A 20,155-nucleotide genomic window follows, 5' to 3' on the forward strand; every position below is an offset into this window, starting at 1 on the left:
GTCCCCTCCCTGTGGGCACAAGCTGTGCTTCTGTATGTGTATATGTGTGTGTATGTGTGTGTGTGTGTGTGTGTGTGTGTGTGTGTGTGTGTGTGTGAGTGTGTGAATGTTTGTTTGTGTATGTTTGTGTGTGTTTGTGAGTTCATGTTTGTGTGTGTGTGTGTGTGTGTGGAGTTGACTGCATGGCAAATGCAAATTTGTTATGAGCTCTGCCACCGCTTCCAGAGATGATATGAGAAAAACACCTGTTTAATGTCAACTCCATAGTCAACTTGTATCTTTACACATTTTCTTTTCTCTTCTTCCCCCCCCCCCCCCACTTCCCGATCTTCTCCCTTTCTCTCTCTCTCTGGCTCTCTCTCCCCTCCCTCTCCCTCTCTTCATATCTTCTATATCCTAGATCTTTCTAAATTCTAATTTCAGCGATATCGGTACAGGCACATTGATTCATCAACACAGACGAGGGTCCGATATATTTTATTTTTTTTTTCTTTTTCTGCTGGATTGTTCAACATTTCCGTTGCTGTGCACCTCGGGCTTCCTGAGACTGAACACAGAGTGCTCTGTAAACGTAGAGCGAGCAGTTCACCGGTCTTCCATTCTCACAGATGCATGGATCATTTCCAGTATTTTTGAGGACTGCGCAGAGAGATTTGAATGTCAGAAGGTATGTACTTTGTATATGTGGTGTCATTAGTGCTATATACATCATAGTAGCAGGATGAGAGGATAATTCAAGTCCTATTCTCTTGATTTAAGACTACATGTAAATTGATTTATTGCAGGGAGGGGGTAGGGCAAGTTAAGAAAGGGACCACCCCCCCCCCCCCAAAAAAAAAAAAAAAAAAAAAAAAGAAGAAGAAAAAAAAAAAAAGACTTATGTGCCTGGGAGGCACAACGAAATGAGAGTGAAGTGTTGCGCATGTGGACTGAACTCAACTAAAATGGTCACGAGTGTGCATGTCTATTGACAGGAAGCTGTATTTTTTTTGTTAATTATTATGATCATTTTTGAAAGAAGTATGATATATACTCAGGATGAAATGGCAGCAAGGCATATTGTTAATGTGAAAATATGTCATGACACCTGGTACTGATTTTTTTTTTTTTTTTTTTTTTTTTTTTGATGCCATGGTTGTCAGGTTGAACTTGCCTATAGACCAACTTCTGCATGTAAAGGCTGTAGGGCCTTTCAATGGTTGGATGTGTGTGAGCAGTATGCGACAGCAGTGTACTAGTACGTTTGCACTTACATAAATTGATGAAGATGCTATGCTTCTGGGTTGCCAAAAAGGACATGGATAAAAGTTATTTGAGTGATGCTGACCTTTTCCTGATTTTTTTCTCTTGCTATGTCTTTCCCTTGTATGTATGCTAGCAAAGTAGCATGCCAAGTAAACTTGATGTCAAGGAATGAGTTAGCGAGAGAAATGAAGGGAAGACAACTGTGGACAGATGTTAACCCCTTGAAGACTTGTTCTGAGTATACTCGGGCAGGCATGAGAGGGAAATGCGTAGAGTAGCAAAATCAGTCAGTCCTCAATGGGTTAAATGTTGCCTCATGCAAATCATTCTAAATATAAATATGTTGATCAGGGAGAACTACTAAAACATTGAAATGTGATATTTCAGAAAAAAGACAAAATTAGGATAATGTGATAGATTGTGCTTCCATGCAAAGGATAACACTTACCAAATTACTACGGCACATGAGAAAAACACCAAAAAAAAAAAAAAAAAAAGAAAGAAAAGAAAATGAAATATGATCATTTTTATTTATGTTGGATATATCTATGGTACACCCAGTCAGTGTAGATCTTGGCATGAGTGATCAAAGCTGTGGGAGCATTTAAAGGACAAGTCCACCTTCATATACATGTGGATTGAGTGAATGCAGCAATATTAGAGGAACACATCAATGAAAGTTTGGGGGAAATCGGACAATCCGTTAAAAAGTTATGAGTTTTTAAAGTATCTGCACAGTCACTGCTGGATGAGAAGACTACTTACAGTGTATGATGTCACATGCATACAACAATATAAGGAAAATATAAAGAGAATTTCACAAAATTTTACTTAAAAAAAAAATGCACGTTTCCTTGACTCATCACTGACGTATATTAAGGGTAATATTATTCCCTCTTGCCTTGTGAAGGAGGGTAGTCAAGTGTTCTTTTATTATGCGAGAAAAGTGAAAATATGTTGAATTTTCTTTATATTTTGTTTACAATGTATATCGTTGTACACATGTGATATCACAAGCTGTAGTAGTCTTCTCATCCAGCAGTGACTGCGCAGAAACTTCAAAAGTTCATAACTTTTAAACGGATTGTCTGATTTTCCTCATGCTCTTGCTGATGTGTTCTATTCATATTGCTGCATTCACTCGATCCACATGTCTATGAAGGTGAACTTGTCCTTTAACAAGGAATTTGAATACATGAGCACTTTGGGGAGTACAAAAGTTCAAAATTGCTGTGTCACTGCTTGACAGATAATGGTTTGTGAGTCCTTTTCTTTTTCTTTATGTTGCCAATGAAATTGTCAGATTCAAAGAAACACTGAGAATGCATTCTTTAGAATCGTTTCTCAAGGAGAAAGATATAACCATTTTTTATTTATTTTTTTAAACACACATTCAGTCATCAGATATACTTCACACCACATTTTGCAGAGTTCCACCTGCCACACAGTGGCTGAGAGAGGCATTACTGCCATGGTAACCTTTGTGCCAGCAGGAACTCTGAAAATATTGTGTCATGCACTGCACACAGCGATTGCACTTCCCGAGCACTCGGAATGTTGGTGACCATTTATAAAAGATAAGAGCACTTTAGGAGTACTCCTGAATGTAACCTCAAAGGCATTATTTACCATTTGCAGATGAAACCAAAACCCAGCTTTAGTGCTTCTAAGTATTTTTGAAATGTCTGTTAGGGATAGAAACAACCAGTATAAAAATTTTAACCAGTATAATCAACCAGTATAAAAATTTTAACCAGTATAATAAACCAGTATAAAAATTTTAACCAGTATAATCAACCAGTATAAAAATTTTAACCAGTATAATCAATTAGATGGCTGGTAACTGATCAGTGGGAATCAGTGGGAATGCTGGGGGATGATTGTTCCAATCCTTGTGGCATTCATTTAAGAGTACATTATATATTTATTGTTGTGTGAAAATTATTTGCTTCAGAATGGTCTCATATTCAAGTAATGTGCAGTTTAATCACCCCGTCACTGTATGGGCATGCTAACCTGGAAACATTAAACTGCACATTACTTGAATATGAGACCATTCTGAAGCAAATAATTTTCACACAATAGATACATAATGTACTCTTAAATAAATCCCACAAGGATTGGAACAATCATCCCGCAGCATTCCCACTGATTCCCACTGATCAGTTACTAGCCATCCCCTTTAAGTATTGTTAAACATACAAAATGTGAACAATAGTTATGAAAAGATTGTTCCCAGACTAAACCATCTACAGTTGTGGTTTATTGAGAAAAGTATTGATATCTCCTTATATTTAAAGGGAACGCAAACCCAAAGAGCAATGTGGATTGAGTAAAAGCATTAACATTAGTAGAACAAATCAGTGAAAGTTTGAGGAAAATTGGACAATCGATGCAAAAGTTCTGAATTGTTAAAGTTTTGGTGTTGGAACTGCTGGATGAGGAGACTACTAGAAGTTATGACGTATGAGTGGACAACAATATAAAGAAAATATAAAAGGAATTCCACAAAAATTTGCTTTTCTAGCAAAATGAATATGAGTACTTGACTAACCGCCTTCAGAAAGCAGGGGGAATAATTGCTACCCCTAACATATGTCAGTATCAAGTTGATGGAATGTGTAATTTTCATGAAAAATGAATTTTCATTGAATTCCCTTTATATTTTCTTTATATTGTAGTCCACTTATACGTCATAACCTCTAGTAGTCTTCTTACCCAGCAGTTCCAACACCAAAACTTCAAAAATTCATGACTTTTGCATCGATTGCCCGATTTTCCTCAAACTTTCACTGATGTATTCTACTAATGTTACTGCTTTCACTCAACCCACATCGCTCTTTTGATTTGCGTTCCCTTTAAGGCCTCATACATTGTAGCAAAATTTTTATGTGATAGGATATTTTGTGATACGATGACCTACACATATGCATCAAATGTGGTAACTTGATCATTTTGTAGATCGCTGCTTCCAATGGTAAACAATACCTTTTTAAGAGCAGTACTGTAACTGCCAGGTTTGAATAGGGTATTTATATCTTTGATGTCAACGGGTAAACTCATCAGTAGAATCATGTTTTTTGTTTTTCTTGTGTAATTTTCCAAAATAGAGTGCAGTCATGGGGTTAAAAGTTTACTTTTGTAGAAGCTATTTTTTTTTTCAAGATGTGTGAAGATATTGTGATTCATGACAGTGGCAGCGAAGTGCCTGATTACAAGCATTGTATTACCTCACCTTTATTCTGAGAGAAACAAAGGGATAGAGTTGGACACTTTCTCATTCACAGTAATCAAATAGTTGATCACAATTTTATTCAGTTTTATTGACTGCCAAATTTTGGAATAATAATAATAATAATAATAATATTAATAGTATTAGTAGTAGTAGTAATAGTAATAGTAATAGTAATAATAATAATAATAATAATAATAATAATAATAATAATAATAATAATAATAATAATAATAATAATAATAATAATAATATTGTTATTATCATTATTGTTATTATTACCATTATTATTATTATTCATGTTATTATTACCATTATTATTATTATTATTATTATTATTATTATTATTATTATTGTTATCATTACCATCATCATCATCATTGCTATTACTAAATCATCATTATTTATTATAATTTTAGTAGTACGGAAGCATACAAAGGTGCTAATGTCCTCAATGTTAATATTTCTACATTCCACTTTATCTGCAAAGTATCCAGATGTCAAGTTTTGCACTGACTGAAAGTACAGTGTAAGAGACTTAAAGACAGCCAATCCCTTTTACATGCAAATTTTTGAAAAATTTGTGAGAACACTTAGGTATTGAAGAAAACACTGTTTGGAAACCTCCTGTAAATTTTGAACTCAAGTGGGTCTTTATTTGTTTAGTTAAATTGACTATTAAGATTTGAATAATTTTTGCGAACTTCACAAAAAGTACAAATCTAAATACTAGTCTAGTTTTACAGACCTGTGTGATGCACTTAGTTGTACATGATTGTAGTTCATGTAAGTGGTGTGTTGTTATTTGCCATTGTTAACAAAGTAAGAGAAGCTAGTGAATTCAAATGACCTCCAAACATGCACAAACTAACCTTAGTTATTCAGTAACCTAAATACTTGCATCTGAGCGAGATTCAAGTCCAGTAGAAATGGAATTTTCACCATTTTGTCATTTATCTACTTCTCGGAATAATCTCGATCGCAGCTACTCGTTCAGCGATAACTGCGTTGCACAGGAGCAGACAGCGCAGCACGATGTACAAAATACACGGCAGCACAGCTAGCAGCGAGCACCGCGATTGATCTGAATGTAGCTATCTCACAGTGACCAAGGCAAGTTCTTCTATGGTGTCTTTAAAAAGAAAATACCATTTTCACCTTGGCCGATTACAAGGAAAAAACAAATTTTAGCTTTTCAATGACACCATAGAAAAAGCCGCTGGGTAGCTACATTTAGACCAATTCGTAATTGTGCTTGTGCACCGAGCAGCAATTCCAGCGATAGCGATCAAGATTTTCCAACGATTTTCCGACACTTGTAAACGATAAAAGTGGACTTTGGAGACTCAGATGAAAGTATTTTAGGTTACTGAAAAACCAGGGTGAGTTTGTGGTTGTTTGTGGTCGTTTGACAAACAGGTGCGAAAGTACACTAGTGCCGTGTACAACCACAGGTCACTGTGAGATAGCTACATTCAGATCAATCGCGGTGCTCGCTGCTGTGCTGCCGTGTGTTTTGTACATCGTGCTGCAGCTGTGCCTAGTACACAGAATACGTTACGGTGAGCATATGGTGCATTATTTGAATTTTAACGGCTAACAACCTTCAAATATCACGGAAATGTTATAGATTTACAATAGTCTTGTCATTCTGGTGGAATATATCACGTTCTGTGCTATTTGGGAAGGAATGCAAAAGGGACGGGCTATCTTTAAATCTATGTGAGAGTTTTAATCTCTTAAAAAAAAAACAACTTTCAATATTGATGGATCCTTCAGTCATTTGTGGAAATATTGAATGTATACACCAGTGATGGGTACCAATGCCTGTCACTTCTTTTGGTAATATCAACTGCACTACCATCACTTTGTGATAATTGTTTACTGATACGCATGTCTGCTGTTTATGTCTTTAATTTAATGGATAGTGTCATATTTCCCCTCTAATTTTGAAACATAGATATTAAAGAGGTTTTTAGCCTTTTGTCATTAAAGGCCTCACCCCATAATGAAATATATATATTTGTGTCATCACCCTTATAATTTTTTTAGCTTCTTGTCTCCTAAGTGGTATTTATAACATTTTTAAATCTAAAAATATCCTTGTCCCTTAAAATGAATATGCCTCAATAACAATTCATTATAATCACCCTATTTTCTGTCTCTAAGTTTATTTTCCGTCTTTGTCTGCATGTTACTGTATCGCAATGAACTAGTTCATATTAAAGGTCAACAAACGATAGCACTGGATAAAGAAAGTACTGCATGAAGCATGAATGAATACAAATCAAGTTGTGACTAGAATTTTGATCAAAATCATTTATAACAGGCATTTTTTTTTGAATTTGAAATTCATGAGTGTGATTGCTTTTTAACTTAATGAGTTGCTGTAGTGAGGGACATGTATTCGGCTGTCAAACAATATGTATTCAGAATTATGGTATTCACTTAAAAATTAACATGTTTACAATTCTAACCCATGAAATTCAGACCATGCTCATACATGCACAATATGCAAACATTCATACTCATTGCACAAATGCACAACACACACACACACACACACACACACACTCATATTTTGAGCAACTTACATTTAGTATTAAAGGAACTGTTAATTTTCACTTGTACATAATTCATGAATTAAATGTAGTTTGCATCATGTGTGCTACTCATATCAGGTATTTCTGTCTACTTGCTGCAGACATAAATCCACGAATAAATGGTTGATCAATTTTAGCTCGGGATTTGTGGGAAACCTTTATTTTCAGAAGCAGGGATGGCATTTTGAAACCTCGCTGTCCAGGTGCTGATAGAGTTAATGGTAAATATAGGTTCCAAAACTTACACATGTATGTCATGAATCCAAGTTTTGGGTGTTGTTATGAAACACAAAGCGCGATAAAGTAGTTTCCACTAATTCCTTCATATCTACATCTAATACTCTACGTACTTTTTTTTGGTGATATTACATTAATTTGCTGCTTAACTGATTTTGTTTCATTATCTCCCTTGTCTTGAATCACAAAATTTGATGACAAAACCTCCCGAAACAACCCTTCACAAATGAAAAGAGCTCCCTCTTGTGGGCACATGGTGCACAGCTGTTGAAACTGCTATCAATTTGGTACCCCTGCAGCATATCATATTTCATACGGTAGTGGTCATGTTGGCACTTATCACAGGATTTTTGCAAAGTGTAGCAGTGTGAGCATGCAATGCTTAGCAGAAGTCTCCACCTTCAGCACTGTCCTGTGTATTTTGTTGCAGCCACGTGGAGCCAGAAATATTTGAGGTTAATGTTTCCTTTGAGGCACAATGATTCTGTGATGTTTAGTGGTGGTACCCAATACACATATCCCCCCCACCCACAGGTTTTTGGGTCACATCTGGCTATCACAAGTGTGCATAGGATATATAGCATGGGTTTAAGTTGGAGATACCAAGTGTTTTTTTTCTTGAATCTAGTACCCCCCCCCCCAAAAAAAAAAAAAAAAAAAAAAAAAAAAGAAGAGGAAGAAAAGCTGGATGCAGTGATTTATTTCAAGGGTCATGGTTGTAAGAGGCATTCTGCATAGGTTTGTTTATCATTGTCTCTCTTGCCTAGCTCAAAGGACATCTGTAATGACAAGGTGATCTTCATTACTTGAGGTTACCATGTGAGTGGTTATAAGGGCAGATAGTAATTCTTTTGTGACATACTGTCATGAAAATGATTATATATTTCTCATGCAGGATATGTGGTTCTTTCCATGTCTTAGAGAACATGAATCAAGTGAAGGCTTAATGCTATTAATAGAGCAAAAATAACAAACATGACCCCCCCCCCTCTAGCTACCAAGTGATATACTAATACCATACATTTCATATTTTGTGGGCTGTCTTTATGTTACTATAAAAATGGTGCCATTGTAATTTGTACAGCCCTATAAACCTAGATCAGCTACGGATTTCCACTGCATGTGCACGCGTAACGTGATAAGCACTGGTACCGTTTGGTACATACATGTAAGCTGAGTGTAGTTTCAGAACTCGGTTGTGAGACTGTTTTAGTGGGGAAGAATGACCTTGGTTACCAGAATGAAGGAAACAGAAGTGGCGGATTAAAAAACAACACATTAGCTGCCCTAGTCTGATGTGAAGTACTCCATATATGAAAAAAAGCAGGTTGGCCATTGAAAATATGTGGAGTCATGTATTTGTATGCGTGGATATGAGTGTGTGCATGTGTGTATGTGTGTGTGTGTGTGTATGAGTGTGTTTTCACAAGTGGCTTCAGTTGGGGATATTGTAATGTATCACTCTAGGCAAGTGGGGATACATTTCACACCGGGCATATGCCCGTTTGTACAGAGTATTTAAAGCACATGAAAAAGAGCCCTCTTGAGGCCCTAGGGGGTACCCTTGGGTATTCATGTATAAATGCACCTGCCTATTCTGCATATTTAGGACCTGTATGTAGGCGAAAAGTTTTGACACTACTGTAAAAATGGATATTTTTGCGCGACAAAATTTTTCGCGCTTGGCCGGGTCAGAAGAGTTTCACATGTTTTTAATTCCGCGGAATCAAGACATCACGCACAGGAACATTTTGCAAGCAAAAATATTCACATGCTTTTATTTTTGCGCTAGTTCCTGGTTGCGCGAAATGCGCGAAAATTTCCACTTTTACAGTATTCAAAGGAAGAAATTTGAAAATTTTTGCACATATCTTTGTTTGTTATGTATGCACCTTTACACTACATGAAGCATGATTTTTTACATACTAAACTGAATTTAGGTATTCTTTATGGTTTTTAATTTCACTTAGTCAGTTTAATCAGGAAAAAGAAAAAGTGATTTTTTTTCAAAAACAAATAATGGAATATGCCAAGTTTCCTTGAGAAAACTATTTTATCGCCGGTTGAAGCATCTTACGAGAATGTGTGTGTTTGTGTGTGTTTGTGTGTGTGTGAGACAGAGAAAGAGAGAGAGAGGAGAGAGAGAGAGCATGTTTCCATGATATGTTTGCAGTATGTGTGTGTGTGTGTATGTGTGTGCATGTGTGTGTTAGATAAATGTGCGCACAAGATCCAGGGCCGAGGAATTTCCCCACTTGGTGTCAGAATAAACAAATTTGAGAAGATAACAAGTACTGGATGTGTCCCCGGCCAAATAATCAATGGCATTTCCATTTCACCCTTGACCTCCCAACCTAATGGTAGGGGTCAAGTTCAGGCTGTCAGTCAGTGTCAAGACATGATCAGATTTGCTTTGAAGGGAAGAAGTATGTGGGAGAGCAAACTTGAAAGACAGGTCCCCTGTACATGTACCAGTGTATAAGGGGCAGTTGATGTGCGGGGAAGAATGGAAAAATGTGTTGAGCAAGAAACTTGTGACGGTATGTTCGTCTTGGGAAGATACAAATTGTGCCTCTGTCAACGAGTGATGCATTTGCTCGCCTCCGTCTAATGCAGGAAACCAGTCTAATTGTTTTTGCCCTTCACAAAGCCTTTCTGGGTGAAATGGCACATGTGTGTGATTATTGCCGCAATAAAAGTGGATTCCATGGGATAGTTGTAGCATTAATTTGGATAAACAGACCATGATTGATGCAATCAGAACGTGTGATTGGTGTGCCCATTTCTACTGTACTGCATCTGCTTCTCTCTGCAGTATGCTATTAGTTGTTTGAATATTCCTGTTAAATGTTGATGTCAAAAGTTGTGAAGGTATCCCGTAAGAAATCAATCATACCCACGTATATGAAGCATTTTCATTTTGCTGAGACATTATGGTCTGTAACTGATATTGGAGGGGGCCCTCTGTTGACTAAAGATAGCAATGTTTTTATCTGGCACTGTATCTTTTGAAATAGAACTCACAGAGGCTGCAATACCATTTCTGTGTCACATGATTGTCAGAAAGAGTTCTTCACATCCAGTCACATGATTCTTCAGAGGCATTTTCGCTGATGTCTTTATATTTTCCTCATCCTGTCCATTTTCCCCATCTCTCCACAAACTGTACGGGATAAAACTTTTGCTTTCACATGTGAAAGTGAGCAAATTTGTCCCTTTGCTTTTAGGTTCATGCTAGCAGCTTTAACTCTCTCATTCCTACTCATAACTGAAATACTTTTAAGAGACCAATGATGTATTACAGCAGCAATCTTCAGAGGATTAAGTAACCATTCTTTTCTTTTTTTTCCCTTTATTTGCAAATGTTCATTTGATGCTTTCAAAGACAGGGTATTGTATTTTAAGAGGCAGATAAATCATTCACTTTTCTCAGTGTGATGACAACATATTTCTGCCTATTTGTGTGTGCAGCTTCAGGCTAAAAGCTGCACAGTATCTGCTCAACATTGACAGATTGTATATTACACAATTCAGTGACTATTTTTGTTTCTCCCTACTGGTCCATGAATTGTATCTGTATTGTTGTTTTGAGATGGCAGACAGACACTTGCTAGGGCAGGACTTATTCTTTATTGACAGTGGACCAGTTGAAGTGAAAACTCTTTGTAACTGCAATTGTACATCAACTGAAGTGTATCTGTACAGTGCCTTTAAGTTTCTATGGCAATGCTGCTAAATGATGGATAGTTCTGCCAAGAACAATGAAAACCACTTGAATGCGTGGTATCCCTGACTTTTGTTTCTTGAGTGAGAGATGAATGGCTGGCTGTTGCCGCGGGAGATTCCTTGGAATGCATCACTGAAAGGATCGCATCCTCTTCACCTCAAGGTCAGGTCGGAGTGGAAAGCAGCAGTGTGTCCGTGCGTGTGTGCCATCCGGCTACGTGATGAGATTTCGGAGTGCTCTCGGTAGATGGATGGGAATTTCAAATTCGCGTGATTTGTGCACATAACTTCGCTGAAGTGATTGTAGAAATTCTCGAGCCCATTTTGTCTGGAAGAGGCAGTGTGTAACAGAGTAAATGCCTGCATGCTGAAATGTCTTGTTATTGCTGCAATGCAGTGGTAACATGGAGGGCAATTTGTGTTTGAAGCTCACAGTACGGTGGAAGAATGTATGATTGCTATAGTTTTCAGATGGGATTATACCAATACTAAACATCTACATGTTTCTGCTTTTTATTGTTCATGATTCAGTTAGGCATATGGGGGGAAAATATTTTTGCAGCTCAGCTTGCTGTGAGCATTTTCTGTGTCTATATTGCATTGTAAGTGCCTGAAAATCATAAGTGTTTTAGAATAGAAAATGGCAGTGATTTAATATGTTCCACATTATTGAGAAGATGATACTCTTTTACTTTTCTCTGAGTGTTTGTTTATTTAGCTATTTTTTTAATTTTTTTTTAATATTAAACAGGAACATTTTTGCCTTCGCTTTCACCTTGTGAGGTATGGCATTTTTGGTCCGCCAGCGATCGGATTTCTCAGGGAATGAAACTGGGGAGTCATTAATTTAATGAAATCGGCATTTGAGTGTGGTTCCGGGTATGGGCAGCTGGTGCTCATGTTACATCCCCGAGTGAGGCGAGGAGCTCGGTAGCATTCCAATAATCAGACAATCTCTCTTCAAGGAATGACATTGGGAGTAATTAGGGAATGTCAGTGCAGAGAAAAAAAGGAGAAAAAGAATTATAAAAAGGAAAATGTGAAAATGTAGTGAGGAAAAGTCAAGTGAGAAAAAAGAGGGGGGAAGGTGATACTGTAGAAACTGCACGGACCTGCAGCTATTTGATTGGTCGCGGAGATGTGCAGAGGCCATGGGTGGTACAAAGGGAATGGCAGAAGGATGATGGTGTACCGTAGCCGTGGTGACGCTCTCGGCACTTTCTCTTTTGCACACCATCTGGCGGAAGTTGGGGATGGGAGAAAGTATAGGGAGGAGACAAGGGAGGTGGATGAAACATTAACACAAATACTAGGCATAAAAAGACCAAAATTGTACCAAGAGAATATGGAGGTGTGGTTATCTTTTTTAATTTGTAAGAAAAAGACAGGTACAAGTTTTACAAATTACTGCTGGGATATGTTTCAAACTAGTGATGATATGCTTGTATAGAATGTCAGCATCATTTTGACATTGGAGGTCGTGAGAGGATTTCTACTCGTCCCCTATATATGCTGCACCTTATTCCCTCTGAAGCCTGGCAAGACATACTGTAATTTAACCAGAAATTTTCGCGTGCATGAAACTTTAGTGAATTTCACGACGAGCCGAGATTCGCGAAAGTACATATTGTAAAGTGCACGCAAAAGTTTTCGTCTATACTATGTACTGAATGCTAATCGCCAATTTTCAGTTTCATGCAACGAAAAAGGCTATCAGCTCCTATCAGCGGAAGTTTCATGCTGAGAATGTTTCTGGTTTTAGAATTGGTTAAAGGGAAGATAAACCCCAAGAGCAATGTGGATTGAGTGAAAGCAGCAACATTAGTAGAACACATCAGTGAAAGTTTGAGGAAAATCGGACAATCGATGCAAAAGTTATGAATTTTTAAAGTTTTGGTGTTGGAACCGCTGGATGAGGAGACTACTAGAGGATATGACGTATGAGTGGACAACAATACAAAGAAAATATAAAGGAAATTCAACAAAAATTCACTTTTCTAGAATCATGAAAGAGCAATGGACCAACCTCTTTCAGAAAGCAAGGGGAATAATTGCTACCCTTAACATATGTCAATATCAAGTTGATGGAATTTGTAATTTTCATGAAAAATGGATTTTTGTAGAATTTTCTTTATATTTTCTTGGTATTGTTGTCCACTCATATGTCATAACCTCTAGTAGTCTCCTCATTCAGCGGTTCCAACACCAAAACTTTAAAAATTCATAACTTTTGCATCGATTGTCCGATTTTCTTCAAACTTTCACTGATGTGTTCTACTAATGTTGCTGCTTTCACTCAATCCACATTGCTCTCGGGGTTTATCTTCCCTTTAATTACATCAACTGAGCACCCGTTCTTTCTTCTCCATAATGTACTGGGCAATATCTCGCAAACATTTAGCTAGAGGTACCTTTTATACATTATCATCAGATTATAACTGAAAAGGTGTTACTGCAAGACAAAAGTTTATGGAGTTAACATCCTATTTTTCAGCTGATGCCTCACTGAATGGTTGAACATTTGACAAAGTTTATGTTGTGTGTGTTTGTGTTTTGTTTTGGTTTTTTTTTTGTTCCATGTGAGTATACTTCATGACTGGTCCTTCATTGGCTCTGCTTGTACTGACATAGCAATATCACGTTGTGATACAGTCCCCCTTTTTTGCCTTCAATGTGACTTTGATGACTTTGTGCTGTCATTCAAGATTCAATTCATACAATCTCTTTTTTTTCCACAAATTGATTAAACTGATCATGATTGCAGACAATGGCTCAGTGAGGTTTAAAATATGCTGTGACATAAATAACTTTGATTGTATCATTTTCATGTGTAAATAATGTTGCAGCTGCTTTTGAAAACAGTCATCATAATCTTGGTATAAAACATGAATGAGCTTGTGTGTGTGATAGTACGTGCATGGATGTATTTGGTTCAGGTTGTAGATTTCAAAATTATGTGACACTTGAGTTATATTGGATGCCATGCAACATTATCAGCTCGGGAGAAGTATCAAATGACATTATAATACATGTATGTACACGAATAACTGTATTCAAGATGATCACTTCCTGTTTTCTCAATATTGCATTCTCTGTCCAGAGCTAATCACCTGTAACTTGAGTAAAAGCTGATCACTGAGTAACTGGTGTGCTACAGGGCTCTTCTCCATTGGAACTGAGATCTTCTTGGTCCCTTAAAAGATGTCTATACATTTGGAATAAAATTCAATGTATAGATTTGATATATAGACAATGAATGAGTGAATAAATTAGTTAACTGTCCTAAGGTTTTCGTCATTTATGCAGTCAAAGTAGATAGCGATGCATTATTGGATAAGACATCTCTTTAAGTCGGTTTATTTCCAGTTCTTTGATGTATACATCATTAGATGAGTAAAAGTATGAATGAATCAGTCAATCCATAAAAAAAAAAAATAATAGTAACTGTACTAGAGAGACTCTTATAAAGCACTTATTCTACCGAAAAAGATACTCATGGTGCTTTAGAACAGAGTATATAACGTTGCAACAGGGTGTCACAGAAGTTATAATGAACAATAAACATACAAACAATATATGCACACATATATACAAGTAATCACTTGTCAATTTAAATGAAAAAGGTAGGTCTTGCAAAGTTCTTTTTAAAAGCATCAATAGAAGATGCTTGTTGAAGAGATTTTGTAGAGATATTGATAAACTATGAGTAAATGAGCAGGTGAAGGAAAGTTTAAATGAAAACAGAGTTAGGTAGAAAGATAAGAACTGGAACTGGAAGAGTAACAATACCATAAAAAAAGTTTTGCAGTCATTCCCCTCTGTCTTTGAATGATATATCATTATAATCACAAAATTCATCTTCCTGTGTGCCACCATGAATTTCTTCATCTCTCTCTTTAGATAACCATTAAAAACACATCACCATGCAAGATTACTTACAGCTGCAAAGTCACAGTAAGGTACTTGTAAGTTGTGGCTTACAGTCAATAGACCTAAAACTGAGACGAGGCAAAAACTTAATTCTGTCTGTTTTGTCTGGTCAGATTATGATATAGGAAATGGAAAAAGAGTGAAGGTGAAGGACTTTTCTTTTGCTTTTCTTTTTTTTTTCTTTTACATTGAGAAGGGGGGGGGGGGATGAGATTGAAGTAGCAATTTATATAATGGACTAGCTGTTCTGGGCATGAAATTGATTTTTTGCTCATGCCTCTCACTGGGTAATTGATTTTTAGTTCTTGTCGATGATAGATTGACCATCAGGGGCAAATTTGGCGGGTGACATGATTTCACTATAAATGTCATATCAAGGGGATAATGATTCTTGTGTGTTTATGGCTTGCACATAAATCATGCAGTGGGACATCTTCTCTTCTTCCATTCCCTTTTTGTTATTCATTTTTTTTTTCTCTGAAAGGAAAGAAAGAGATAGAGAGCAAGAAAGAGAGATAGAGAGAGAGAGAGAGAGAGGGAAAGATGGAAAGGGAAAAACTAATGACAGAATGGTATGGTTTCTTCATCTGCTGGGTGCTCACCTATCACCTTCAAGAGTCATTGTTTATTTAGCAATGTGGTCTTTAATTTCTCATTATGTTGAAGATGCTCGTTTGAAGACTTGGTGTCAGCATTTTTGACAATCCCGCAGAATTTGCCTCTTTTCCACTGTCAGTAATTCAATTCATTGCAGAGTAATGGTGTCAGTGGTGTCATGTTTTGCCCCCTCCCCTCATATGTATGTGATTCAAATCGCTGCAGAGTAGCAGTGGTTAGGTATTTTGCCTGAATAAGTGATAATTTTGCCAAAATAAATGATAGAAAAAAAAGGCAAAATATCTTGCAGGAAGCATGCTGTTTTTACATTGTCTGTTTCTCTTCTGTGAGATTTTGTTTCTTTTAATTTCTTGTTATGAATATTTAAGAAGATCTATGGACAGCATTATGACACTTCTGTAATATCTGCTTTAAACAATTAATATGATTCGGCAAAACCATATGCTTTGAGCAGTTCATACAATTTTGCAAAATCTCTAGATTACACAAGTATGGACATTAATGCTCATGGATGTTGTGGAATGTAGTAACATTTTAATAGAAGACATGTTAAATAACTGGAATCAGTCTTGGTAAAGTTAGGATCTATAAAGGATAAACTACACATACCACTTCTTACGAGATTACTGCATTGAGGAAATCACTGTGCTATGTGTATAAAAGAAATAAACACTTTTGTTATTTTCATTCTGGAGATTATTCTTATGTGTTGATTACTTACACTGGCAAATCTTTTGGTTATGTTTATTCTCAAATTATATTGCCAACTTGCTGACCCATTATCATTAAGTTTTATCAATACATAAAAAAAAGAAAAAAGAAATGTGTGTATATATCCCAATCTTTGATATCTACTGTATCTCATTCTCAAATGAATCTTAATGAACATCTCTCTCTCTAACCATAATAAAAAAAAAAACTGTGTTCAGTTCATATCCTGCTGATTTTACTTTTTTAGAAACTTTTTTTTTGTATTTTTTTAGTTTTAATTGTGAATGTTCATGTCCACACCTTGCATTTTAATTGATGATTCAAGACCAAAAGGTGGTGTCCAAGTTTCAGTAAAGTTTGTGGATTCATATTTTTTGCTTTGTCTGTGTAGAAATGCTACATACTTGAATTAGTTTTGATATTAAAAAACCCTTGATTTTATTATCATGTGTTACACCATAGAAGGACTCACAAAGTTCGTAAATCAAGCAGTAATCTTGATACACATGAAAAAAATCCCAAATATCTAGCAAAAGAGGAGAAAAGGATACTGATTTGATGATAATTCTGATAAAATCTGTCATTGAACAGTGATTGACTTCAGAAGGGGTGTGTTAAGGATGATCCCAACATGGGCACGTGTCAGTGACTAAAATGCCAGGCTCTGGATAACTACCACATGCTGTATAAATATATGCAACCTTTGATGTCAATTGAAGCGTATCTGTGGTGTCGTAGCACAGTTAGCTAGCTACACGATCTGCAGTATTGAGTGGAGAATGGAATGTGCGGTTTTATTTGGGAGGTGAACAACCTCTCCTGGTTGTATGTATGATCTTATGCCATCTTGCCAGAACCTCGGGGGTTGTCTAGACTGCTTCAGGCTCTGTGTATTCCATACCTCCGAGACCAGGCAAGCTTTGGTACAAAAGCTCTTCTTCAATCACATCACAATCGTCACTAAAACATCCTTTGATATGAATGCAGAAAATACAGTGACAACAGAAAAATGCTTGATGACAAAGTATTACGATCTTGTAAATTGCAAAACAGCATCTGTTTTACTGGTTTCTTTTCAACAGTGGATATGAGACATATATTTCCTGCGGCTATTTTGTACATTTTTTTTTTTTTTTTTTGGACGGGTTTTCACCATTTTCTGTTGTTGGTGTATGTGACAGCAGAATGTGTGATATTTGAGGATCTGTGTGATTAAACCGCAAAAACAAAGATGAGACAGCCTTCCTTGCAAATTGTCTTCATCACTTAAACTATCATCGGGCTTTATCTTTCTTGGATATCATCAACATGCACAAGGAAAATCTAAAAAAAGATGGATCCCTTTCAATAATATCATGGACAAGTATGGATGCATACATTTGTCCCTCCATTTTCTTTCCAAGTGAGAGCAAGGCTCTTGCAAATGGCCTTGTAATTTATGTTTCACTCTCTGAGTCTGATAAGTTTCCCTATCCTGCAAGAAATGATCTTCAGTAGATTAAAAGGTAGAGTGCTAGAATAACTTTGGCTGCAACATCTGTATGTGTGTGTGTCTCTCTGTGTGTTACTTATATAGATCTCTTTTCCCTAGTAATTTTCAACACATGAGATATACAGTAGCATTGGTGTTCGTAGTGATTTCCTGTGGCTCATTATGGTGCAATTGTGAAGAGGAGAGTAGTACAAGAAGAAGTAGGGAAAAAAAGAAAAGAAAAACAATTTCAGTAGGCTATTGCACCTGGGATGGAAGTCTAGCTTATGTCCATCCTACTGATTAGTTTGAAACAAGTTGCGTTGTGTTGGGTAATGCATTATGTGCCAATGCTGGGGATGACAAGTCAGGTCGTTGATGTTATCAGTTGCATGTATCTGTCGCAAAGTGGGCTTCTTGACCTGTGACGTGGAGTTTGCAGAGCAGAACATATAAAAGAATATTAAGTAGGTCATACAGTGGCAGTGGACATGATGGAAGAAAAAGAGACACGCATTCATCACGGTCGGGGATGCAGAGTGGCGGAGTGGTGTCTCCCTCATTTGCGAGATGAATCACCCCAAATGACTGCTTCTCCCATCCCCCCCCCCCCCCCCCCCCCCCTGTCCTGGAGCAGGAATGTTTCTCTTCCGACAGCCAGGGAATTTCCAATCTGTTTTGATAGTCGCACAGAAGAGATAACCCCAGAGGTGACGATCCCTTCCTCCCTCTTCACTACGTTGTGTGTTTGTGTGTGTGTCTGTGTATGTGTGCATGTGTGTATTCTTGGCCTTGTTTCATCCTCCAGTTGGTGGTGTGATGATCTCCCCTCTCCATCTCCCATCCTGAGCTCCGCATCCATCTCCGCATCCATCTCCGCATCCATCTTGCCAGTGATGAGAGAATGACATCATGACTAAACTATTTCAAGACTAGTCTTAGTAGCCCAGTCCCACCTCTGTTTTTTTTTTTTTTTTTTTTTTTTTTTTGGGGGGGGGTGGTTCCATGTTTTATTCTTAGTCATTTGCTGATATCATTAGATATGCAGAAAATTAGATATTATTATTTTTTTTTGTGGTAAAAGTATGTGGTTGAAGTCATCTTGCATACTGGTTATGAAAGAGGTCTTGTCATTGTATGCAGTGTTGTTGGTCAGTCTGGTATACTTCAGGAAAACTTCAAAACAAGTGTGCAACCCAGTTGTCATGGAAACTGTATCAGATCAATGGAAAACAAGGAAAGGTGAATGTATTCCAACAGTGGTTTGTTCTGCAAATCTCCCCAAATGGAAATATGGAAGCTGAGTCTACTTATCTTGTAAATGAAGTTTGGTGTGATGCACATGACATGATTACGGCACATCTATCCCTTAATACAGTGAAAGCATGTGGTTTTGATGGAAGTGGTTAATGTTTAATAACTAATCTCTTTGTGGTATTGTTCTTGCTGTAAATTCAAGCTTTTGAGCAAGATGATCATGATGAACTGTGCCCAGCAGGAAATTTGCAAGAATGTGCTGAGAAAATGTTTTTTTTTTTTAAATCAAGCTAGAAATAAGATGGCCAAGAACTTTATTGCTTATGATTACAACAACTTCAGGATAGAGTTTTCGTTGATATCATTTCATGGCTCTCAAGTCTTGATTATGGAGTGTGTGTTTCTGTGGCCAAGGATGATCAAGATGTAAATTAAGCTCTTGTTACGAGGTGTCTGAGATGGGTACCTCGCGACACTCTCATTGCATCATGTGAGAAGCAGAGGGATGACATAAAACCAGCACGAAAATAAAAGCACACAAATTTTTGTTTGGTATATGAACTATATCTTGTATCTTTGATCTCAAGATACGTATTGGAGGGGTTAAAACAGTTCAGTTATGTATCAAGTTTTTGTCACGTTTGCTAGCCCGGTAGTATGAGGAAATTCGCTGTTGAATTGCAGACCTGATACCTTTTACCACAATATGGATTGTGCTGGCAAAGTCCTGAAAGAAGAATGAAACCCAAATATGTATGTGAAGTGAGGGAGTGCAGCAATATTAGCAGAACACATATCGGGGAAGTTTGAGAAAGGCTCAAGAATTTGTTGACAAGTTATGAATTTTTAAAGTTTTGGTGCAGCCATCATTCTCTAAAACTTCACTGGTCTGTACACTCGTTGACATTTTCAGTGAATGTGAGTTACAGCAGTGTTACAAGGATTTTGATCTATATTGGCCACCTGGAGACTCCTGATGATGGATGTAGATGCAGTTAAAGAATCGAATGTGATAAATCTTATAAAATTGCTACTTTACTGCATTAGAAAAAACCCCTACACATTAGACCGCCATTCAAACCATAAGCTTGGACTGATAGGAGAGCCTATTGCCAATCAATCCCC

Source organism: Diadema setosum, chromosome 1, assembly GCF_964275005.1.
Source record: "Diadema setosum chromosome 1, eeDiaSeto1, whole genome shotgun sequence".
NCBI classification, from domain to species: domain Eukaryota; kingdom Metazoa; phylum Echinodermata; class Echinoidea; order Diadematoida; family Diadematidae; genus Diadema; species Diadema setosum.